Below are 24,974 nucleotides of genomic sequence, written 5' to 3'. Positions count from 1 at the left end.
AGTAGTAGTAGTAGTAGTAGTAGTAGTAGTAGTAGTAGTAGTAGTAGTAGTAGTAGTAGTAGTAGTAGTAGTAGTAGTAGTAGTAGTAGTAGTAGAGTGGTAAGTGGAAGTTGTAGATATGTATAATTGAACTAGGTTAGATTTTTGAAGTAAAGTATAGTACTAATTTTATAAAACGTTAGAAAAAGAATAATATTTTTAATAAATTGACAATCGATCTTATAAATTTAGATTTAAGGCAAGGGTTCTGGTTAAAACATAATATAATTGAAAATTTTTAATAAATGTATAAATAATTTAAAAATGAAATACCCTCATTACAATGATAAAATTGAAAAAGTTTTCGATAATAATAGAAAAAACTAATGGAAATTTATAATGTTAAACTTATAGGCAAATAAAAACATACAATAAAGAAGATCAGAGAAAGATTTAAACAAGACTTTCATCTAAAGGAATTATGTTAGCAAACAATATAAATTTTAACTTAATTCTTCAAAACATGATATCTAAAACAAATATGAACATTTGCATGGAATGAAATAAGTAGAAAATATTTCAGATGTAGAAATCCCAAATTTAACAATATCTTATTAATTCCAGGCCATAATGTCAATCTGTTTCCAAAATATATTAGAAAAGATATCATTATGATGATCACCGATTTATAAATTATATTTAGAGATATGGATACATGTAAAAACCACAAAAATCAGTTTGAGAAATCATATAATTTTTTTTTTTAGTAGAATGGTAAGTGGAAGTTGTGGATACGTGTACCACACTAGATTTTTTTCTTTTTTGTTCGAACTATTTAAAAGTCAAAATCTGTTATAACAAAATGTATTTCAAAGACTACTTCAAATATTATCAGTGGTTACCATGAGTGTTTAGAAGAAAGCCTAGGTAACGAACTTCATAAAATTAATATGACTGATGCTACAACCAACGGAAAGTATTTGGCTCTTCAATCATTAGATTCGTGTTTCCCAAATGTAGAAATAATCGTAGAATTCACAGGTCCTTAATGGTCACTAATTGCGGCGGAGGACTTCAATGTGTTAGAATTAAGTTAAGGAACATGATGTACAATGTCTTCGAAGTGATCTGAATTAATTAGTTTTAGTATCTCTGAATTTGCTCACAATTAATCGAGAATAATTTATTTTATATTTTACCTTGCAAAACTATATCGATTGGTACAAGCCCCGCGCTGGATCAATCCACCTCTGATTAAAATAAATAAAAAATTGTTCAGTGAAAAAAAAAATAATAACAAAACTAGTATCTTGTAGTTATTATTTTTATTGATAAAATAAATATTTGCTTTAAGCCCTGACAGCAATCAATAACACGTGCTGTTTCAAACTCGATCAACTTTCTGTTTTTACCTTATATTTCCACTTTGATAAAAATTATTTTTTCCAATGCTAGGTTTCCTTAACCGCTTTCTTGTGAGGGTTCGAAAAATAAGATGGAATTCGAATTACGAATTTCCTGGAGAAGAAACGTTTAGGTTAATAACACATGACATTAACGTTCATTGACTGTATCGTTGATAAAACCAAAATTGACATGCATGGCTCAATATGAAGGAAAAATAAGTTGTTTTTTTTATTTTATATTAATACATTGTACGTTTAATTGCATGTTCATGTAATTGTCTATTCTAATAAATACAGTTTCTCTATTTCAATTCCTTAGTACATTAATTTGCATGGTTATATTTTCCATAGTTTATATATATTATGAGCAACTTTATTACTGTCTTATCTTTTTCTAGTGTGATTCATCATTAAATTATTAATCATAAACCAAAATGATCGAGGTAAAATATTCTTAGAACCTCATTATATCCACATAGTAAAAAATAAAACTATATAAGAATAAATGTTTTGTATTTATTTCATTTTCAAACAATTCAATGTATGACAGATAGTACCTCAGTTGTGGACAAAAAAAATGATCAAAATTAAGTAAATGTTAATGGGAATTTGCAATGATTGAGAAATATCGAAATCATATTACTGTTTTAATAATTTTTTATCTTATTTTTGATTTTTTAAAATATTTATTTTCTTGTTTATATGCCATTAAACCGATTTCGTACAAAAAGTGATGGTAAATTTTGTTTTAAAAGATGTAAAAGAAAAAATATTCTAAGAAAACATTTTTATATAAAGGTTATAAAATGTGACTGACTAAACCAATTGTTTTTCAATATTGTTTATTTTAGCCAAAATAAAGTAGAAATTAACTTTTTTTTCAATATAGTTTTAAAATAATGAATACGGAATATATTTTGTCAAACCTAATTTCTTAAATTAGCGTCAGGCCTAAAATACCGGTCTATTCTGACAACTCATGTCATAAAAATCTTGGGTTTTTGAATATCTAATTTAAGTTATCCTTACTTATCTGATTCCAGATATTAAATATAGACAACATTTAAAGGCTGTGATAATATTTAGTTTCAATTTACAATTAAATTGAAAAATAAAATAAGTACATAAAGTTTCTCTACAAGTATCACTGACCTATTTGATGCCAAAATTGTATGATAGACATTTGGGTAACCAATTCTTTGCAAGCTTGATATGCAAATGACTTTTATATTTCCTAAAATTATTTTGAGAAGCATCTTCAATCCTAATTCGGAAAATAAGTCAAGAATCACTGGTCAGTCTTTTGTGACCATCAAAGTATTTTTATTTATTTGGCATGCTAATAACTTGCGAAAGATATGTGAGTTAAAAATATTGAATCCTGTTAACCTCACACATCTAATTTGTTTTCTTTTCCAACTGTGAATCTATTAACATATAAATAATTAATCTAGTCAGATTATTTTTAATTGTTTTTATTCATCATGTTAATTTCCTGATATCATATTTGAATTTAACATAAATAGAATTTTATTTATAATCTTAGGTACTTTCTTGAGTCTGGTTAATGTTGTTTAAATAAATAATTTAGTTTTTTTCCATTTTAGTCTCAAGACATTTTATTTTCCTTATAAGTCCGACGTTTCGGCCAATTCGGTCATCCTCAGGGACAATCTACCACAAAACAGCTTTTATTACATGTATGATCCTCAACAATTCAAAATACTTAACAATATTATTTATAATTTATGTTACCTTAATACAATTTTTGAACTAATTGATTTAAAAACTCAACTTCATGCAGGTTATTTGGCCCAGGTCAAAACAACAATTTCTATGAAACATTGAAAATTAGGTAAACATATTTTTTGTTGATAAGTAATTTGTTAATAGTGACTGTGTTGTAAGTGAAAGTTGTCTTATGAGCGTAACGTATCAAATTTCTTAGTGTTGGAGTGACTTTATAAATTTATTTTATTATTTTATAAATTTATTCGGAGTTCGATTATTCGAAAGAATAAAAGGTCGTTTTTTTTAACGTTCTGAATGACCTGCCATTTTCTATGTTCCCTAACTATACTTGCCAGACTCATACATTTTTACTAGTAAATATAAAAAGTTTTCATTAAACTGATCAGATATTAAGATGGAAGAACTGCCTTTTTTCTCCTCTTGAGCTCTTGGACTCTATGGGGTAGACGTGAATTGTCAAAAGAATTTTAGATCAAATTCTAAGAAAAGAAGCACTCTGCTCCCTTCCTTGTTGAGTTTGCTGTTTCCCTAAGAGGGCTGGAACTCTTGTGAGGGCTTAGGAGTGTGAACGAGAGGATGAGACAGTGCATATGGCAAAGACAGCAAACAAATTTTCACTTGTTATTCGAATCCAGAATATATTTCTTTTCTTATCGTTTTATGCCCGTAGAATAAAATTTATCAATTTCTTTTTTTTGATTTGTCACTAGGATTAATCATGAGAGAGAGATGCCAAATCTTTTGTATCATTGATAATTTCTCGTTATGATTTATAAATTTCATTTATAAGATATTCGGCTGTTCTATTTAGGTCTTAAAACTCTTAAGTAGATAATCTTGCTGGTCATAATAGTTTTCGAGTTATTTGAAAAACTGTATTTATTTATTTTATTTTTTATGACATTTTTGTAACAAGAGTGTCAGTTTTAAACCAGGCCTCATTATATACCTACAGCTTTAAGAAAAATAAAATGTCAGCTTCATAGGAATTATAGGTGGCGTAACTACGTAAGTTTTTCATTCAAATGCCATTTCTCTTTTATTAAGGGTATTCATGATCTTTAGTTTAACATGTTAAAGCGTGCTAAATGGAAAAACTCAAGTTAAATGCAGAAATATTTCATTATTTTACCATGTTTAAACGATATAACATCTAACATGGTTGAGAGTCTGTTCCTAGGTTTGTTAAATGACGGCATGCAACAGACCATCTGAGCTCGTCACCTTTGTTTTGTTTGTTGTCGTGTTAGGTTACTTGCTCGTATTTTGTGCTTTGATTATGTTAGTATTGTTTTGAATGTTTTTAAAACTAATAAAGCAATGAATGACAATAACAGTATGTAATGTAGTAGTGTAATGACAGTTGTCAATTAGATCAGTTTGATTCTCTTCCTCACAAGTCAGAAGATCAACAAGATACTCAGTAGCCAAACTTTTACACAACTTCCACTTTTCACTCACATTAGGCTTGTTGTAATAAATTACTTTAATCAAAACTTAGAAGTAAACAGTAACATGAAGTTTTGGAAGGAGAGGTTATAAAGCATGGTGCTCAGAAAATCCGCTTGGAGCTCTTATGCAGTTAACCATTAACATGACTTGAAATTGGGCTGCTCACAATCCTATACTTATAACATCTGAAATTTAACACATCTTGAATACCCCTCCTGCAGGTCGTAGTGTGATGGTATAGCTAAAGCCTATCTCAATATTCGGTCATCCAAACAAAAAAGACTTATAATTCTGGAGTTTAGCGCATTCAAAGAAACAAAAGTATCGATTTATTAATGTACACTATTCCTTTGAGAGGAAACAAAACGAATATTTTTTTCCAGTTATTATTTTATAAGCTGTCTCGAAAATTAAAAGAGAAGAGAAATAATTTTATAATTTTGTAAAATTATGTAGTAACGGCCACGATTGTTTTATTAACAGTTATGGAGATTTTATTCAACTTTTGTATTCAGTAACCACTCACTAATCCTAAGGAAACTAAATTGATATTATTTAAGATCTAACGTTGATCTAGGTTGAGAGCCTGTGCCATCTTTATCCCATGGGCCCAGGGCCTAGCGATCCAATTGCCCCCTGATTCCTGTAACCAATTGATCACAACGAATTAATAATGAATTGAGATTTATGATTACCTTAAGAAAGGTTGAGTAGTTTATCACTGACGTTAGAAGAATAGAAAGTGAAAAACTAAAAAATACTTGAAGAAGTAATTCATAATTTTGCTAATTACAAAAATCGAGACAAATACCTCTTCAAAGTTTTAATTATAAAAACCTTGTAACGTTTAAATATTTATTAAAGTTATAATTTCAATTACAATCATGTCTCAAGTACCCTGCCCTGATCATTTCTGTAGATGACTCAAAGTTGTCCAAAATATATATTATCTAATCAGGATAGTCTTCTTATGGATATCCTTCTTAATATGTCCCAGGGTCTCCACTTGGTAAAAGTCCTGTGGAGAGGGGAGGAGCAATTAACCTAGGAGTTGAACGTGGATGCTGACTTATCTCATTGCATAAACCCTGGTTAAAAGTACTTACCGAGCTGAACTCAAAACCCTTCATGAGCTGTTGAGTTACATTTTTTTTTTTTTTTTGTTCGTTCTTCACTTTATTTTTTATATAACTTCTACTGACGAGCCTCATTTAGTAGAAAGAAAGAATAAAATTGGCGGGGTTGTTTCACCAAGTAGAAATCTATCACTAATACAATCTCTAAAATTTTAAAATCAATGAATTAGATTATCTTCGTGCCATTTTTATTTAACATTAAACAGGAATTCTGAGGAATATAGCATAACACCGTCATCCTATGTTTTGCAATGAATCTTAAAGTATAGATTTACTTTTTAACTTCTGTTGCTATTGTTACTAACATTACTTATGTAATATATTGTTTAAGCAATCAAATGTTTGCATTTTACGAAAATAAAAATTTAATATTTTTGTGTACTCAGGAATTATATTTTTTATAGAAATTACTTTGTTATATTTCTTAAAAATTTCATCTCAATTACTATTTATATAAAATGGAAGTCGCTAGATTTAAAAACAACATTGTACAATAGACGATGTTTTTTTTTTTTTTTTAAATTCATTACCATCAAGATTTGTTTTCAAATCCTATATGGTCAAACAGAAAATTATAGTTATACTTTAGAAACCTGTTTTTACTTATTTATACTTCGAAAACTTTTCTTCACATAAAAAATATAAGAAAATTAAAAAAAGAAATTAATAACCAGGAAGTGTTGTTAGTAACCTTTATATCTCCTCATCCGTTCCTCTTCCCTATGGAATTCTTCACCCTTCCAATCTCTCAATCCCGTATCTACGGCTAACTTCTGTCCACCCAATTCCGGAAGAATAAGAATTGAAAGTTTCAAAAAAGCATTATATATTTTCTGTATTTCATGTCTTAAATCTTCGTTTATAATTGTAAATATGTACACTACCAGAAATCATATCTGTTCATTTATTACTTTTTAGTTAAATTGTATTTGATTTTTTATCATTTTTTGTTTTCCTTTTATTTACTATCAGAAGTCATCTTATGTTTTATGATATGACAAGTGGTTTTATTTTATTTGTCTTATCATTATTTTATATATTCTGTTTATTATGGTTGTTTAATTGTATATTTTTTAAATTCACTGTATTATTTTATTTTATGACATCTTGTAATTTCATCTCTATTTTGCAATTTACTCTAAGGCTCTAAAGCCTAATTTCGACCCCTGTAAATTATTCTAAAGGGATCAATCCCAGAATAAATAAAGATTATTATTACTATATCATGGTTATAGTTACAGTTGCCAAGTGATAAGAAAAGTAACAAATATTAAATTAATAACATTAATTATTTACCTATTTCATTTAATAATCAATTAAATAATGAAATTTATTGATATAAAGCAGTAACTGATCGACTCCTATTAGTATCGATATGACGGATGTTGGACGCGCCTGCCCGCTCGCCGAGAATAGCTCATTGCGATGCCCGACTCCGGAATGACCTGGGAGAGAGCTCCCGTTCTCATAGTCATTATATTTTTTATAATATTCCTCACCATCTTCTTCTCGAGGTTGGTGAGATGTGACAGGGTCTACCCGACCACAGGTGAGTGCGAGGCCGTTGCATGTTGGTGTTGAGCGGTCTGGACGGTAACTGCATGTACATGTTGTACGAGGGTGGTGTACGGAGTAAGGAACTGCCTGGATGTTGGCAGCACTCCTATTAAAAAAATAAATCCAGATTTTCAATCATAGAATATTACTATAGGTATATGTAAATTTGTTCTCAATTACCTCCAACAATCTAACGAATTATCATTTTATTTTTGTTAATCAAGTTTAAATTAAAAAAAATTGTATAAAGGTATCTCTTCTCAGAGCAACATCTTAAAACAACATTTCGTTTCAAAATAAAGCCAATTTTAATAATTTATAAACATATATAATTTATAATAAAACAGGCTAAATCCACTCGCCCTAACGGGTAAGCGGTATCTGTTTTCGTCAATTAATAATAAAAATTCATTTGATCAGGCATAATTTGTGTAAAAAAATTCATACTGATTATCAAATTTTAGAATAAAAAAATAAATAAAACTGTATATTAGCCCATTATCTTCTAGAGTAAAATACTTCTTAGTCTTCTTTTTTAAATATTGTATTCTAATTTTCAAAATTTTCAGTATACTTTCTCAAGATTTTGAAAAATATAATTATCATCCTCCCTAATTTTTAATATGGATAAAAATAAGTTTGTTGTTTTAAGCCTCTTTGTGTTGTCTCCAGGCGAAAAAATACAAATTCTTCATATTTATTTAATTAGTTAGTCTTTAGGATAGCTCCTATCCAAAAAGAGTTAGAATTACAACATACTGGTGAATAATTTGCCAATTTTATATAATTAAGTATGAAAAAATTCAAACAATTGTAAACCTGGCTTCCTCTATATAATTCCTCTAGGCGTCTGAAAAGAAGATGGCCCCGAGATCTTCTTCTCTTGTAACCTAATTGGAGTTCTATCAATGGGTAGATTCTCCAAATGTTTGTATTATGTTATTTTATATCTGATGGCAAATTTACTTGTTGTATATAATTTTATACAGTTTTAAATAACAATAAATAAATTACTAAAAAAAGACAATTGTAAACAAAAGAAGCGCCTGAATATATATAAAGAAACAAAACAATAAACACAGTAAAATAATTTTTAAAAATATAAATCAAAATAAATACAATCATTTATACAGAACGATAATATGAACATTAATATATTATATAAAAGAAATTATACATAATTTTTATTTGTGAGAAAAATTGGAGATTATAATGTTAATATTTGCTAGCAACACCTCAAAAACATAAATGAGCAATTTTTTATATCTTATCCAAGATCTTTCACTAGTATTTCTTTCCGTTCCTCCCATTGACTGGACAATCAGTTTTAACTTAAGCACTCTTTATGAGTTCAGCTTTCATTGTAAAACAATGAAGGATTAAAAATCGTAACAAACAATTTTTCTCTCCATTCCAAACTTGCTGTACATTTTTTTAAAATAACGCTCCACTAATTCTTGCTAAACATATCTAATATTCAGGACTTCATTTTTATATATTCCCAAATGTACCTACATGAAATCTACGACAATTGAAACAAGATACTCCTCATAGATTCCTAACACACCAAAATTGAATTGCCTTCAATTTCATACAAAAATGTGATCGATGATCTTATGAGAGCTATCTGAACTTTTATTATTCTATAAAATAATCAAATTCCTCCTAAAAACAATGTTTTTAACAAAAAGCTTTCGAAGTATTAGTTCGATATGTCTGTATAAAATAAATATTATTCCTGTGATAATTACTAAAATCAATAGTATAATTACGATAGGAAATATTATGCCAACTTGGAACAAATTTAAAAATAATTAAATTTTATAGTATCCTAAAGACTGACTAGTTTAGATTCTCGGATATCAGAAAATAAGCTCTGTTGTAAGTTTTCAGAAACAAAAGAAGTTATCGAAAGAAAAAGTTTTGCAATGAGATTCAGAAACAGATTTTTTTTCTTTTTAAATGAGAATATTCAAGCTATTAACGTCCTCGTTTCTACTTGGTGTCATTTGTAACAATACATTTGAGACAGAAGTCGTTTGAACAACTTTAGTACGCTCTGAGACAACAATCGTATACTTAATTTAACTACAGCATGAAATACAATATAACTACAAACTTCAATACAATTTTATTGACACAAAAACAAAGTTGCAACTCCTAGTGATGAATCTTGAATAATCTCCTTCAACATCTCAGCGAATGAGATTGAAATAGACAACTGAGAAACCTAACTATTAAGAAATAATTCAAACTAATTACTTCATCCAATCAATCTTCTCTGAAGAACTTTTGATTCTTGAGTAACATGATTATAATTAGATGATTTTAATTGTCTAATTCGTTATTATTTTTACCCAGTTAAATATTCCTCCATTATAACAATACATAATTCTGCATTTACTCCCGCTTTACACAACTCGAGTAAAAAAAGAGAATTAGGAACATACTTGTCTACTAATGAAAATAAAACCTGGATGAATATTTTCCATAAATATTACTGATACTTTGGGATACAGTATACTTACATTCCATTTCAAATCATAAAACTAAAAAAAAATTTTTTTAATTTCAAATTTTTGTAGACGGATTTTCGGAAAAATAAATCATTTTAACGACTGTGAACTAAAATCATTTTTAGTATTTTTCTTTTTTATTATCATCCCTAGTGATTAAAAACTGGGTGGGCAATTTAATTACCCACCCTTCCAAAACGCTCTCCAGTTGCTTTTCAATATTGATAATTTAAAAAATAGTTATTGAACAAAAAAAGATGAATTACCCCTAGTGTAATGCGAGGTGTCTGCCCATCTCGATTTTAAATTTTAAGTAAACGAATTCAACTAAGTAATAGCCTATTGTCAATTCTCAAAACAGACCTATGTAAACAGTATTAATTTAACTTATCTGTTGCTTAGGAAGCCTGCACCAAAAGTGTTTAACCAAATTTTAACATTTAACATAAAAATCACTTGATAGGATGTCATATAAAGAAATCTGTTTGGAATGATTAGAAATTTCCAAGACGCCAAAAACTTAGAGAAGCTTAGTGTACATCAGAGGAGGTAAAAGAATTATGTTTATGTGGTATTTAGATCATTCATGGGAAGTTTTTTTATTTTTATAAAACTGGGTAAAGTTATCCTCGTGGGCAGTTATTCCACAGTAAAGACAAACATTTTATATCTTCATGATGTGGAAAAATCAAACCGTGTTCAAGCTAATTAACACTACATGAATGAGCTTTCGGATTACGAGCTCATTATTTATATGAGAGGATTATAATCTGATGTAGGCAGTTAGCTAAAAGCACTTAGTCCAATAAGGCTTAAATGCCATTACTGATTTTTAAAAATAATTTTTAATGAATTTCATCTTGATAAACTTTCAATCCATGCAAGTCATCTAAAAATATTAATATATCTCAATTTTGAAGTAATTTTACCACCAGTGTAATGCCACCACCTTTCAGTGTTTTGATGTATTTTTTTCAATTTTCATGAAAACAATAATTATGAAAATTCATTAGTCATATAAAGATCATTTAATATACAACACCGTTCCAATTCAACAAGTCTCCATAGTCAATTAATCATTTTTTTTTAAAGTAAGTTTCTTTGTGTAAATGTTCTATTTGTCAAATTCAATATGACATAAGATTCGGTGAAACTATCCATGGAAGATCATAACTGAGCTTGTTGATCGTAGGAAATTTCGAGAGGACTTGCCACTAGAATCGCGTTCCCAACAAAAAAAAAAATCGCGTCACCTCTGTTTTGCTAAAAAAAAATTCGTGGCACCCTTGTTGAGCTAAAAAAAAACATTAAAATGTTGCCACAATGATCCTTAGAGTGGTTAATCATGTAGTGACATAATAAAAAGTTCAAAGTAAATTCGAGTCATTAGTTTTATTAGTTGGCTAACAATGAAGCCACGTCCTAAGAAAAATCTGGTTTAAGTGTTAACTTAGGTTTCAAAACAAAGACATTCTGTTTGGTTCCTACCTCCTTCTGAGACTGAAGCTTAACAAAATTCCTTGAAAGTGTACTTTTAAGTTACACAATGGCTTGGATGGAAAAGATCTAGGAAAGTGATATCAGAAGAAAACCTAAGATTTTCGGAACCTTGAAGTAGCATTGATCAGCACCTCAGCCCATTTTGAAAATATTTGCAAAGGCAGGAACAATCGTCATTCTTTTTTTCATAAAATTTCAAAGTCCGAAAAAAAATATATATACATAAATTAAAGAGTTTTATTACTCTTTTCAAAGTTCATATAGAAAGATTTTTAAGTGAAATGCTTATTTTTTGTGTTTTGAACAGAGAGAATCTTTAAATTTTCCAAATATTTCGCATAAAAACACGAGCATGAATTTTAGATAATTTTCTCGTATTTATTTTAATATAGAATCACCTTTATTCAGGTGAACACAAAGTTTCCAAACAGGAAACACAAAGTTTCCTTCGCATGTTATAGGATGATATGATGTTACAAGAACTATGTTATAATCCTTTTAGTGGGGAAAAGATGGTCGGAGAGAAGGGAGGGGGTGAGGAAAGTAGAGTAATAATGAATAAAAAGAAATATAACTTATTTTATTTATGCCGACACTAACAAATTTTAGAATGGATTATTTAATGATTTTTCTTATTTATCTAAAATATTTTTAAACCACAAAAAAAGCATTAAGTAAGCCAATAAAAATAATAGCACAAGAACTTTCCACTTTAAACCAGAGCTGGGCAAATATTAATTATAAATAAAACCTAAACTAAGTCGTCATGGATACAATGTTTATTTATTAATAAACCAATTATAACTAAAAATCATATCCTTAAAAATTTAGTCATCATCTTATTTATAACTATTTTTTGCCATATTCTGCTTCAATCCATTTGACTAAACTAATAGGCAATGATGAATCCTAACTGAACTGAATAAAGTCTACCTGACTCGATTTGTGGAATGCTAAAACTTTTGATAGAGAAATTTGAAAGAATGACCGAATGTTACATGAACTACGTTAAATCAAAGGAGTCAAATGAAAAACTTTTGATTTTATATAGGTTTTATATTTTAGAAAGTAAACTTAGGTAATATTTAGAGATTTTATATCACGGATTCTAGATAATAATATTTATGAATAGTAGCAATGATTAGTTATATAAAGAATACTGTTAACATCTAACGCAATTTAAATGTTTCAGTTTACAGAAATGACGACATAGACATCATCTTCAGCGGATTGGACATCGTTCATAGTCGCCCTCACAACGCTATTGCTTACGTCATCGAAGACCGAAGATAACTAGTGCTCTCCTCCCAGGATCTGGAACTTGATCAGGGAGTTAAAAGGAAACGGACGTGTTAGAGTAGGCAATCAAGTAACTACAACTGGTGTAGCTGATGAAATCTTTGTTCAGTTATTCTTATGAAGTTTTTCGAGGAATTAACGCCAAACGCGTTATTGTGTACAATTTGGTTTTTGTTATTATACAGGAATATCTTGTATTGATAACATAGAATTTAATTTGTTAATCATAAATGTGTGCCAAATCCAAGGCACATAAAGCAGTACGAAAACTTGCTGTGTCCTTGACCGATTTCACAATTAACTTCTCAATTTTCATTTAGGGAATCCACCAAATATTGTGCCACATTAGCAAAAAACATCTAATTTATTTTCTTATAAAATATTTTATTTTTCTATAACCATTTTTTTTTTCTGAAAATTAGAGACATGCTATCCCCCCATGAAATAAAAAAGAAAAGAAGGCGTTGTTTTTACATTGAAAGTTGAAAAGAGATATATTTACTATTGAACATAATACCCAAATAAAGCAGATTTGTTCAACCTACCTGCTTTTAACCACTGTTATCTCTAGATAATGATTTTTTGTTATTTTCATGAAGAATATAAATGTACCATAAGATTATTTTCATATCCCTATTCTTGTTATCCAGAAACCTCTCCTCTCCTCCAAGTCTAGACCAATTAATATATAACCAAAGAAATTCATTAGAATACTTGAGAGAGATGAGAGGATCCCAGATCCTGTTGAAGCATTTCTTCAGAGTTTATCTAAAATGCACGCATGAGTCTCTGTTCAGGCACCAATTAAATAATATAATTAAAAATGACTCAACAAAAGAAATCTTCACTCAAGAATAAAGTGATGATAATAAGATATGAATTAATTAACTCTGATCTAAGTAGAATAGGAAGTTTACAAGCACAGAAATGAGGACAGACATAATAGAGATGATAAATTTAATAATAACAACAGCAAAAATATTGCCTTGATAAAAATGGCCAAAATGAATCATTATGAGTCATATAAGATAAAGATAGTGACTTGAGTCCTCCTATCTGAACTGATGTTCTCTGTAGAGAACATGAGATTGATGGTGGTTGACTCAATAGTTTATAGGTTCGTAATGGAGCAGACTGTTTGCTCGATGCCTATCTTTTACATAACTTATAAATGCAGTTTAGAAACAAGAATAATAATAAATCATAAAAACTGTTAATACGAGATGATTGTGAAACAATAAGATTAAATGTGTCCAAAATCTCAAAGTAACTTTTGGATATATTATTATAATTTTCTAATATTAAATTAAAGTTATTATAACCAGTGATTAAATTATGAAGTGGAAGTACTTCAGCATGAATATGCTTTGATTAAGAGTATTACTATGTATAGTAGCTAAAGATTAAAACATATAAAGTAAAAAAGAAAGGCTTGATATAAGTGGTAGAAGTAATACAACACTGAAGGTCAAACAGGTCAGCAAATAAAATTTGATTTGATGATTTTGGCAGTTCTACAAGTTTTTGTGTGTGCTCAAACCAAAAATGAACTCTGTTTTCTTCCAGCACATACAGGATTTTACAAATCTATGATATACAATGTCAGTTCTATACCACAAAAATCATGATAATCTCTTACACAGTTCTTCTTCATTTGATTATATTTTTATTGAATCAATAGGATATTAAAATGTCCTTAATAAAAGAGGGGAAAACTTTATTAAAATATAAATATAAAGCTGTGCTGCCCAACTTCATTGGGTTGCTAGTCACACAGCATACTTATTTTAATCTAATCAGATGATATTTTTAATCTAACGATAAATAGGCCTATACAAGTATACAATAGTAATTACAAATATTAGTAGTATACAACGTCAGAACATGACTTTTTTTTCTTTTCTTTTTTTTTTTTATCTCTCTGGTTCTTTCATTTTTTTCTGTTTTTTTTTTTTACCTTTTTCATGATTTTTTTTTCCTCCTTTTCCCCTTTTTCCCTTTCATATTTTACTTTTAACCCAATGTGCCTTTCACAGAATAATGGATAGAATAGTGATAGACCTATGAAAAAATATAAGAAAGAAACTTAAGTAACAAATATAATACATAAATATAAATACAAATATAATATATAAATAAAAAAATAATCATGAATATATCGTGTTATATCTTAAATTCAAATGGACCAATTAGAATCCGATTTGTCTCATTGGGAATGTTTAACTTTTTTTTGACATCATCTAATTTTAAATATATCAATTGAGTATGCTTTGAGCAATGAAATATTTTCATAATTTTTGTGCTACTAAACTGGTATTATATATCATGTCTTGTGAAAAATTTGTGTGATGAATGAAAATGAAGTTCAAAACAGCCAAAATTATAAAATTAATTTTTCAAAGGTTTCTTTTTATAGACCTGCATTATTATGGATGGCATTTGTTATATACTTATCTTTAAAATCTCCAATTTTAAAACAAAAATAATTGTTTTTTTATAATCCTATAATTTCCTTTAAATACATGATTCAAAAAGTATAAATACATAAACAAAAAGTTATTTATGGTAGCAGTTAGTTGTATTATTATTGTTCTTTTCCACTGGGACAGGTAATACAAAGTGCTTAAAATTATTATGTACTTTATTGACTGGCCAAGTTGTTTCCATAATCAAATATACGGATTTTTTTTTTATTTCTTTAAGTCTCATTCTTTCAATATGTTTCATAATGATGAGAAGATAGTTGACCATTGATAATATATTATGAAGAGAAGATGGTTGGAGGTGTGGGGTTCTTTTCATACTATCATATTTTAATATGTTTGTATTTACAATTTCTAATTTATAAAAGTCAACAATTTTCTATAGATCTAACTCTAATTTTAATATGAGTGATGATATTATAAAGTTAGTTCTAATGATCAGCTATATTAGTTTCTGCTAAGAATTTTAAAAGTGTTACCTAGAGTGGTTCTTAAAACTAAGATTAAAAATTTATCCAGGACATCCTCTAATTTTGTTCTGATGTAAAAGAGACCCATCAAAATTAAATTTTTTTTTTAAATGTCTTAGGGATTGCTACTGAGCTTTGACATAATAAAATAATTGACAATTTTTACATACTAAGTAATATTAGTATACTAATAAATAACCTGTGAAATGAAATAAAATAGCCTTTTATTTATGCAATAAATTAAAATCATACAAAATACAATATGAACATTTTTAAGAAGATAGAGAGAAAAACAAAAATAAATAAATTTGTATATATAATAGTTGGCAAAACATTAACTTCTATCAATTTTCTTTCCATCTTTCTATATCCATTTCTGCATAGGTCTTCCCTTTCGGGAGTAATAATCAGCACTTCCCGGGGTGACCAGCCCTACTGGGAGGCGAGTTCTTTCCATTTCTCCTTCCAGACATCAGCTCTCCACCAGTGGGGTCCTAACCATCCTCTTGAACATATCGCTCCATCTTTAATTTCCTCTCTTGAGCTATAGTCAGTGACCACACTGATGGCATCCATATCCATCGAGTGACCACTGGGCTAATGCAACTATCAAAGACCAAATAACCTATAATCTGATATCATTTAAATTTTAGTCAAACATTTATACTTAGTATTTCTCATAGACAGAATTATTCTTCCAAATACAACCATTACTTTAATTTTTCATCTCCATTAATATCTTTATTTCCTTGTTTATTTCTATTTTTAAATTTTTTTTTCTAGAACACTGTTATCATTATAAAATATTCCTCGTAATTTGCCTATTTTATTTCAATTCCATTGGTCTTATAATATTCATGACATGTCATCTTTTGTTAATTTTTATTTCAATTATCTACCAATCACCATATTCCCGCCCTCCTGAAACCATTACTCTAATCAGAAAATTTGACACTATATCTGACCATTATGAACCTACTCCAATAAATATCTACTAATATTTTAATCCTTAAGTTAATTAAGATTAATGTCATAGTAAATATAATAATATTATATTATTATTATTATCCCACTAAAAGTATCTATTTGTACAACAAAAAAAACACCAACGACAAGTTATTCTATATTAATTAGTTTATATTCAATGTATTGTGCACGCTTGATAGTATAGCAAATAGTTGATCACTGTTATGATTGAATCAGTCTTTACATTTATTTATACTATAAATAATAAGAAGGGTGATTTTCACAAAAAGTCTCATTTTCAGGGCCAAAATTTCTAGTGAGTAAAGTATTTTCAAACCGTTACCAGCTGTATCAGTACTTAGTGTTATGAACTTTATGAAGGACAAAAGCTGATTCTTCACAATCTCCATTTTTGTCCAGTCATTCAAATGTTGAGATTTACAATTACTTTAATCATTACTCATGAAAATAAAATAAAGCTTAATATCTCAGAAATAATTATCATATCCAGTTCTCTTTGAACCACTTATGCAGTGATGAGGAACTCTGTAGAACCCTCTCCATCTTTGTCAATCTTCCACCAACTACTTCCCTTTATTCCACTTGTACTAAGCCAGTGGCCGTGGACCATATGGGGGCTACAGAAGCCTTGGCATAAATTGTGGGAAGGTCTGATAATATATATTTTTGTGGGAATTTATTGTCAAAACTATCTTTCGAGGTTTGGATTGTGTCTCAAAATGCACTAATTTTCAAATATTTTCCTAAAGGGCTTCCCTTTACCCCAAGATAGGAATCCAGTCTACCACTTGGTTCAATTTCCAGCTTAATGATTCATAGATTTTAATGGTTTGGGAACCACCATGTTATTCCATTGAAATGCTCTTGACAGAAACTCTTCCTTTACTTCTCTTTCCATCTACTTTGGCTCAATAGTATCATCAGTACAAATTCCACAACTTATGTAAAAATGTTTCGGTAAATTTAAAGACGAAATTCCCTAATTGAAAGTTTATTGAAGCCAACTGTTGCTAACCTGAAGTAAAAACAAACAATGCATGTGCCTCACCTGATGACCTCAAGTCCCTGAAAAGAGAGAACCTTACCGGAGAGGTCTCCCGCACCTCGAATGTTTAGTTACCACACAGTTTCATCTGGTACCCGCTCTCCTCTTATAACAATAAAGAAGGATTCTAGAAATACTGGGAATTACCTCATTATATTGCATAAATGCGTCAAAATAAAACGTACAGGACAAACGAATACAGACTGAACAAAACGCTTGAATATCAACATCATTTATTTTTAAAAACATTATGCACAGTTAGAAAACACAATTGCAAAGACCATTTTATCGGTTAGCTCCTTATTAGTTATATAAACCTACACAGTTCCTGTTGTCGATTAATTTTCAGATTTTTGAGCTAGGGCATTTTGGCTGCTCCGGTGTATTTCGACTAGGGAGCCGGTACATCCTTCTTGCACCATAAGTAAAGAACGGCAGCTCCGATTAACCTGAAAATATGGGAACCAAAGGCTCACTCACAAATTGGATCATGTGAAAATAGTGGACGGATTTTGCAAGGAATCCAATTCAACTAAAAAAACGGCCAAAAATAGCAGCTCTTTAACGTACAGATCCCTCAATTGTTAAACATATGGTTATAAATATAAATAAATGGCTAAACATTTTAATTTACTAATGGCTACGCCTTGTATTGATTTTAAATGACATCAGCGGACATAGATAGGAATAAAAGTTGTTTGTATTACAACCCAACGCTTTGTATTGCAAACAGTTACGACCCAATCAATTATGTATATTTCCGATACACCTAGTCCAACAGAATAAAACATGAAACGTAGTTGTTTCCTTGCAGCAGAGATCATAAATGGTGGGCCCTAAGGTGCAAACCTTACTCCGCAAACCTTTGCCTTTGCTCTTTGATCCTAAACACAAACTTTATCCAGTCGTAATGGTTGTAACAATTTGCTTATTAGTCATCTCTATCATATTTAGCACCCTCTGTATCATGGAACCTCAGCATGGATTGTCCTCCAGCACTATGACAAACACCAACGAAGAAACAGACTTCCTTATCGGGTTTTTCAACCATTTGGGCGGTTTGACCCAATGCGTCTTCTCAGTAGCATGGCTTATTAACAATAGAGGGTTAATAATTAATATTAAAAAAAAAATTTACAAATTACAGAATGTCGTTTGTTGCGACAGAGAATTGACTTGGTTCTCGAAAGAATTGCTCATTTATTTTTCATTAATGATAATTATTACTTTTTCTCAAGGATCTGCCGAAATCAAGACTCCCAGGAATTTGTTTGGCTTTGTAGCGTTTTTAATGAATATTTCGTGTTCTTTCGTAGTTAGCGGTCAGCTCAGCACCTTGTTACAGTACTTGGGATCAGCCTACGACAGCTTGCTGGATTTGAAGAATTATGAAAGTTCCGTCAAGTGGTATCAATTTTTATCCACCATATATGAAGATGTGTGGAAGTTGTACCAAATACCGGTTCTCCTGATAAGTACATGGAATCTAGCCTTAACATTCACACATCTTTACCTTCTCTTCTACCCGGCGTTTCCAGGGCACATTCTTTTGAATATTCTTTATGCTGTTTGGATCTACTTGTTTTGTTTCCCAACCTTGTCAATTATTCGATCCTGCAACTACGTAATTAGGAAGGTAATGATCAAATTCACTATATAATGATTTATGTTTATGATACATTAAATTTTATTCTTACTATAAATGTTTCGGGTTTAAAAAAACATTTCATTATTTTGTATACATTGATTTAACACCACGGTATATACTTATTTCACATTATAGCGTCGTGCCCACAGGGGGTTACCCAAAAGGGAAAAGAGCAATTTTTCGAATAGTTATTTGAGATAATCGTACGCTTTCCGCACTCATTCCCGACTTGACTCTCACTAAGATATAGCTAGGTATGCGCCTCTCGAATATCTGCTAGAAATAATTGCTTTCAATATTCTTACATTAGTTTCATAAATAATGCAGCGATGATATGTGAGGTGTACTATTAATGTACCGCTGACTTCCACAACTGCCTTGACAGAGAACTGTCCCACCTTACAAACTCATAACACCAATCTTATATATAAATTATAACCCCCTGCATGTTTGTTGTTTGTATATAGCGACAGTTACCGTTGGTCTTATTAAATCAATAGTTTTTTATCATTCATTCAAGAAGACAGCAAGGTTAGTTTTACTACATTATAAACTAAATTATTTAAAAAAAAAAAAAAAAATTAAACATTCATTCTCCAACCTTTAGAATAAAATTTTCATCATAGCTGTTATATTCAAACTGAATGGGAAAATAGTTAGAACAATAAAGTATTCAAGAACATTTATTTTAAATAGGTAACAATGAAGCACATCATTATATTAAGTGCCAAGCAAATTTCTTGGATGACTCACTCTTCAAATTATAATAATACTGCAAACTCATAATTAGGGGAAAAAAAGAAAAAGAAGGAATTTAGAACTGAAAATACCCTTTTAACACCGCCCTAAGTAAATAAACAATAATTGCAAGTGGGTTTTCTTTCCTCCCCTAGATCGCATTCTTATATTATATTAACTAAAAACAGTCTAAAATAAAGCTATTATTCCTAATATACATTAATAAATGGCTAAAACACTTTAATTCATACATGAAAATCCCTTACATTGATTTTTTTTAGCTTTTTTATAATGTGAATCATAATATTGTATTTTTAATGATATCAGCGGACATGTAAGGAAATAAAAGTTGTTTGTATTTCAAACAAAAGACTATGAGTTACGTTTTGTCCAAAACAAACGAGAATGAATAGTAGCTCCCTGCCATAAATAGAAACCAGAAATGGGGAGCACAGAGGAGCCACCCTACTCCGTAAACCTTTACCTTTCTTGTTTGATCCTAAACACAAACTTTACACAACCATATTGGTTGTTACAATTTGCTTATTAGCCATCAACCGTTTTTACCACTTTCTGTATCATCGAACCTCAGCGTGGACTGTCCACTGGCACTATGACAAAAACAAACGAAGAAACATACATCCTAGTCAGTTTTTGTAGCATCACGAGTGGCTTAATTCAGTGCACCCTCTCAATAGCATGGCTAATTTACCGTACAGATTTAATTTATTCTATTAAAAAAAAATTTACAAATTGCAGAAGTATCTTTATTGCGACAAAGAGCTGACTGACTTGGCTCTCGAAAGAATTGCATATTTATTTATCATTAATGATAGTTATTACTATTTCTCAAGGATCTGTCGAAAATCTAGAGATTTGTTTTCTTATGTAGCGTTCCTAATAAATATGTCGTTTTCATTCCTACTCAGTGGTCAAGTGAGCACATTGTTACAGTACATGGGTTCAATTCAAAACAGCTAGCTTGAGATGAAAAATTGTGAAAGCTCTGTCAAGTGGTATCAGTTTTTATACAATACATACGTACGTGATGTATGGAAGTTGTATCAATTGCTGGTTTTCTTGATAAGCACTTGGAGTGTGCTCACATCGTTCACACATATTTATCTTATCTTCTATCCAGCATTTCCAGAAAAAAAAAATTTAATATAATTTATGGCTTTTTGGATCAACTTGCTTTTTTTCCCAACTTTTTCCACTACTCGATCCTGTAACTACGTATTTTGGAAGGTAATATAAGAAAACCCACTACATATACATATAAGTTACGGTCTGAGTCAGCTGACTGCGAAGATCAGCTGATCGAATGTATATAAATAGATGTATTGAACCCAATAAAGCCAGTTTACCAGCTGGAATGGTCCTTCCCCATTCCATGTTGGCCCCTGGCAGCGGATCCAGCTGTTCTTATCTTATAATGCCGCAAGGCAAACCAAGATCAATTGTACCTAGGTGTATATATAATTCTCTTAGTCTTAAGTGATATGTATATAATTGTATTTGTTTTAATAAATAATAAACTAGGAGGAAGAAAAAAATAATAATAATAAAAATAAATAAATGAAGCCAGTATGTTACAGCAATTCATGCGTGTTAGATCTTATTCCTTCTTCTCTTTTTTGACATTTTGCTTTCGCCAATACCGGAGTAATATTTACTTTAAAGAATAATTTTTTATGGTAGTATTCTCAGCTTTCATTTTTTTTTTTTTTTTTATTCTCTCATATTTTTTAAATAATAGCTGCCAACAGTATCGTCAGACTAGCGGTCATGAACCAGGAAGATTTAAATCAAAATGGGGTTCAGAACCCACCTCCCATGGAGGTGACTCCTCCACCCCCGGAGCTTGCCACAATACCGGAAGTTTCTCTAGCGGGAGCCCACGTCACAACATTAGAGTGGCTAAAAGTAAGCAAGGCAACCGCCCAAAACTTGAGGAAGGCCGTTTCTGCCAAACGTTTTACCGGGGAAACAGGAAAATTGAGCCACTTCATAGAATGGGGTGATTGGCTAATAAACCGAATTGAAGCAAAGTCAATCGAAAGTCTACTCGGTAGTGAAATTGCGGAATCTTTAAAAGCAACGATCGTCTGCGGAGTGAAGAGGAGCATCCTAAATCAGATTCAGGCTGACGAAGAGACTCCTTGGAGAGTTATCAAGGAGAGATTAAAGAAGGGGTTTGGAGGACGGTGGGCCCCAGAGGAAGACATATTTGTGATGATCCGAGAGACAAAGAAACCGAAACAGTCTAGTGGGCAATATGCCGCGGAACTTCTGGCACGCTTTAACAGTATTCAAGAAAAACTGAGCGAAATGATGAAAACAATCCTGGTACAGGTTCGGTTGCAATTCTTATCCCTGGCAATAAAGATACAGTTTGCAAAGGGGTTAGGGAAGAAGGAAGTATTTCCGAGTGAGCGCTCGTTTGTGGAAATTGCACAAGATCTCATAGAAGCAAGCGCTAGAGAAGTAGAGGGTCGTATGGAAGTAGAAGAACCACGGTGGACCCGGATAGAATACCAACGGGCAAGAAACATGCCCAACCTTTGGAGGAGGAGAGAACATGGAAATGGTAGAAGAGAGAGAGCTATCGAAGAACGAAGTTGCGGTCCTCCCGCCAACTATTGGTTCTGAACTAAACCCAGACCCAATAGTCGGCGGGAGGACCGCAAGTGTCACGATTGTGGAAAGATTGGGTATTTAGTGGCGCATTGCCCGCGCACGAGATGCATTTAATGCGGGAATGAGGGGCACATAGCCAAACAGTCCCCATATTTGTACCGAAGAAGAGATGTGGGCCGAGGCGAACCAATGGAGATCAACGCCCAACAGATACGGAGAAGCCACCGTAGGTTGAGTAGATCTTCAGCTGAATCTACGCAAGCATCAGGAGCATCAGAGACCGAAGAGGAGGACGGAAATCATCGCTTGGACAGGAACAAATTAATTTCCAGGGAAGGACTTAAACCTGACGCGGATAAGGTTGCAGCTATACGGAAGATGGCGGCTTCTAGAGTTGAAAAGGGAGTTCGGAGGCTGTTGGGAACAAATGCAAATAGTACGCACTGACCATAGGTCCCTGCAATGGGTGGGAAAGTTGAAGGAGTCTTCGGCCAGGATTACGCGTTGGAAGGAGTTATTGGGACAGTACAATATGGAAATCACATATAACCCTGGAAAAGAAAATGTGGTAGCTGATTGGTTATCTCGAGAAATAACAGCAAATGCAGTAGAAGAAGAGGCCAGGGAACCGTCCAGTCAATTCCTGCGGGAGTGGACACTGGGACAGGAGGAAGAACAGAATGTGGCGGAGGAAGACGATAGGGAAGAATCTTCGTCTAACGATAACTCAAAGGATGGAAGACCAATAGATATGGAGGAACTTGTGGACATCATTAACGACAAGAGGTGGCAGATTATATGGAAGACATGAACCACTAGATTAGTCAAAGTTGAGTGAAACAAGTATGGGAGGAGCAATATCACGACGTTTTGGTCACAGCCAGGCCTGAAACGACCAGATCTGTAAAATGTTAAATAATGTTTCCAAGTCTGGAGAAAAGTGTCACCTGTACGTTGGGAATGAAACCGTTTGGGAGAAGATCAAGCGGCTATGGCATGATGAACACGTAGAAATGGACAGGACATTCGTCCGATGCAAGCTGATGGTGGAAACCCTTCAGGAGAACGAATGCGAGAGAGAGAGGTGACTGACATCAGGGCAAAACAAATCACCGAGGAATCTCGGAGACCCTTACGAGCATTGAAGGGGGGTACGTTTGGTGGAGGATGAAGTGAAGACGATCAGTGAAGTTGTAGGAAACTGCGAAGTTTGTCTACGCACAAAGTATGATAGATATACACCAAAAGGCAGACAAGAGGAGACACCTACCGCAGATGCACCGCTCAACGATCTACAGATCGACACTTTAACATGGAGAGGATTTAAATGGACCACCATAATTGATCTCTTCAGTAATGCGACAATGGCGTACCAGGTGCAGGAAAAGTCGTCGGAAGCGGTGCTGGTAGCTCTCCGAATGTGGTTTCAATTTTACGGAATTCCGGAGCGCATCTCATCAGATTCAGGAAGAGAATTTGACAATAACATGATTTGAACAGAAATGAAGGACCTTGACGTAATTTGGCATCTCAACACACCAGGGAACCCCAAGAGTAGAGGAGGCATAGAGCGGCTTCATGGCACATTGAGTGACCATCTTCGACTATATGAGGTTGACCAGGGACTGAAACCGGACGTGGCAATGCCGAGGGCGATTGCGGCATACAATCATTCCGTACATTCAGTTACGGGGTTTTCGCCATTTGAGATTCTCTTTGGGCTTCGCGGACACCGACAGGACTGTAAGAGATACACTGCCGTCTGCTGCCGTGAAAGGAGATACACAATAACCATGTTGCTCGAAGAAAATTATGGGAAAATTCCCGAGGAAGAATGGAAAAGGAAAAATCCAGGAGGGTAACTCGGGAGAATTTTATGGTCACAAGGGTAAAGAGATACAGCGATACCAGGGTCCATTCAGGGTGATTATTATAAGGGAACACCATATTGTAATAATAGAAAGTATTAGAGAACCCAAAAAGATGAGAACTGTCCATATTGAAGAATTAAAAAGTCCGGCAATGACGACAATATAAAAACTGAAATGTTCCCATACTATATTAGATTACAGAAAATTTAGTTATTTATTCTATTTATTGTTTTGTTTTCTTGTGTTTTAAGGTTTTTATTGATTTACGAAAATCAATTTTTTTTTTTTTTTATATCAATTTTTATAAAAAAAATTTTATTCTTAGGTTTAGATTATGTATTTAGCATGTATTTAAGGGAGCTCGTGAGTGTTTACAATAATATATATAGGATTTTTTTTTATTGTAAATAGTTTTAGTTTTCAAGGATTGTTCGTAAACTGGTGTGGGGGGGGGGAGTTACGGTCTGAGTCAGCTGTTACTTCGATGTCAGATGA

General features: G+C 31.6%; 1 protein-coding gene across 1 annotated transcript in view; it reads left to right on the top strand.

The window, feature by feature from the left end:
• LOC106680779 (ATP-binding cassette subfamily G member 4) overlaps nt 1–1,696 on the top strand; it is a 41,105-nt gene extending 39,409 nt beyond the window's left edge. The window contains exon 13 of the mRNA XM_014420709.3: nt 604–1,696. The gene's annotated coding sequence lies outside the window, so the exon portion shown is untranslated. The remainder of the gene's footprint in view (nt 1–603) is intronic.
• Nucleotides 1,697–24,974: the final 23,278 nt, after the last annotated feature.

This window comes from Halyomorpha halys, unplaced genomic scaffold (assembly GCF_000696795.3).
Source record: "Halyomorpha halys isolate HHAL.00 unplaced genomic scaffold, Hhal_1.1 Scaffold286.1, whole genome shotgun sequence".
Classification (NCBI taxonomy): domain Eukaryota; kingdom Metazoa; phylum Arthropoda; class Insecta; order Hemiptera; family Pentatomidae; genus Halyomorpha; species Halyomorpha halys.
The sequence above is the reverse complement of the archived record's forward strand: the minus strand, read 5'-3'. Positions and strand labels throughout refer to the sequence as shown.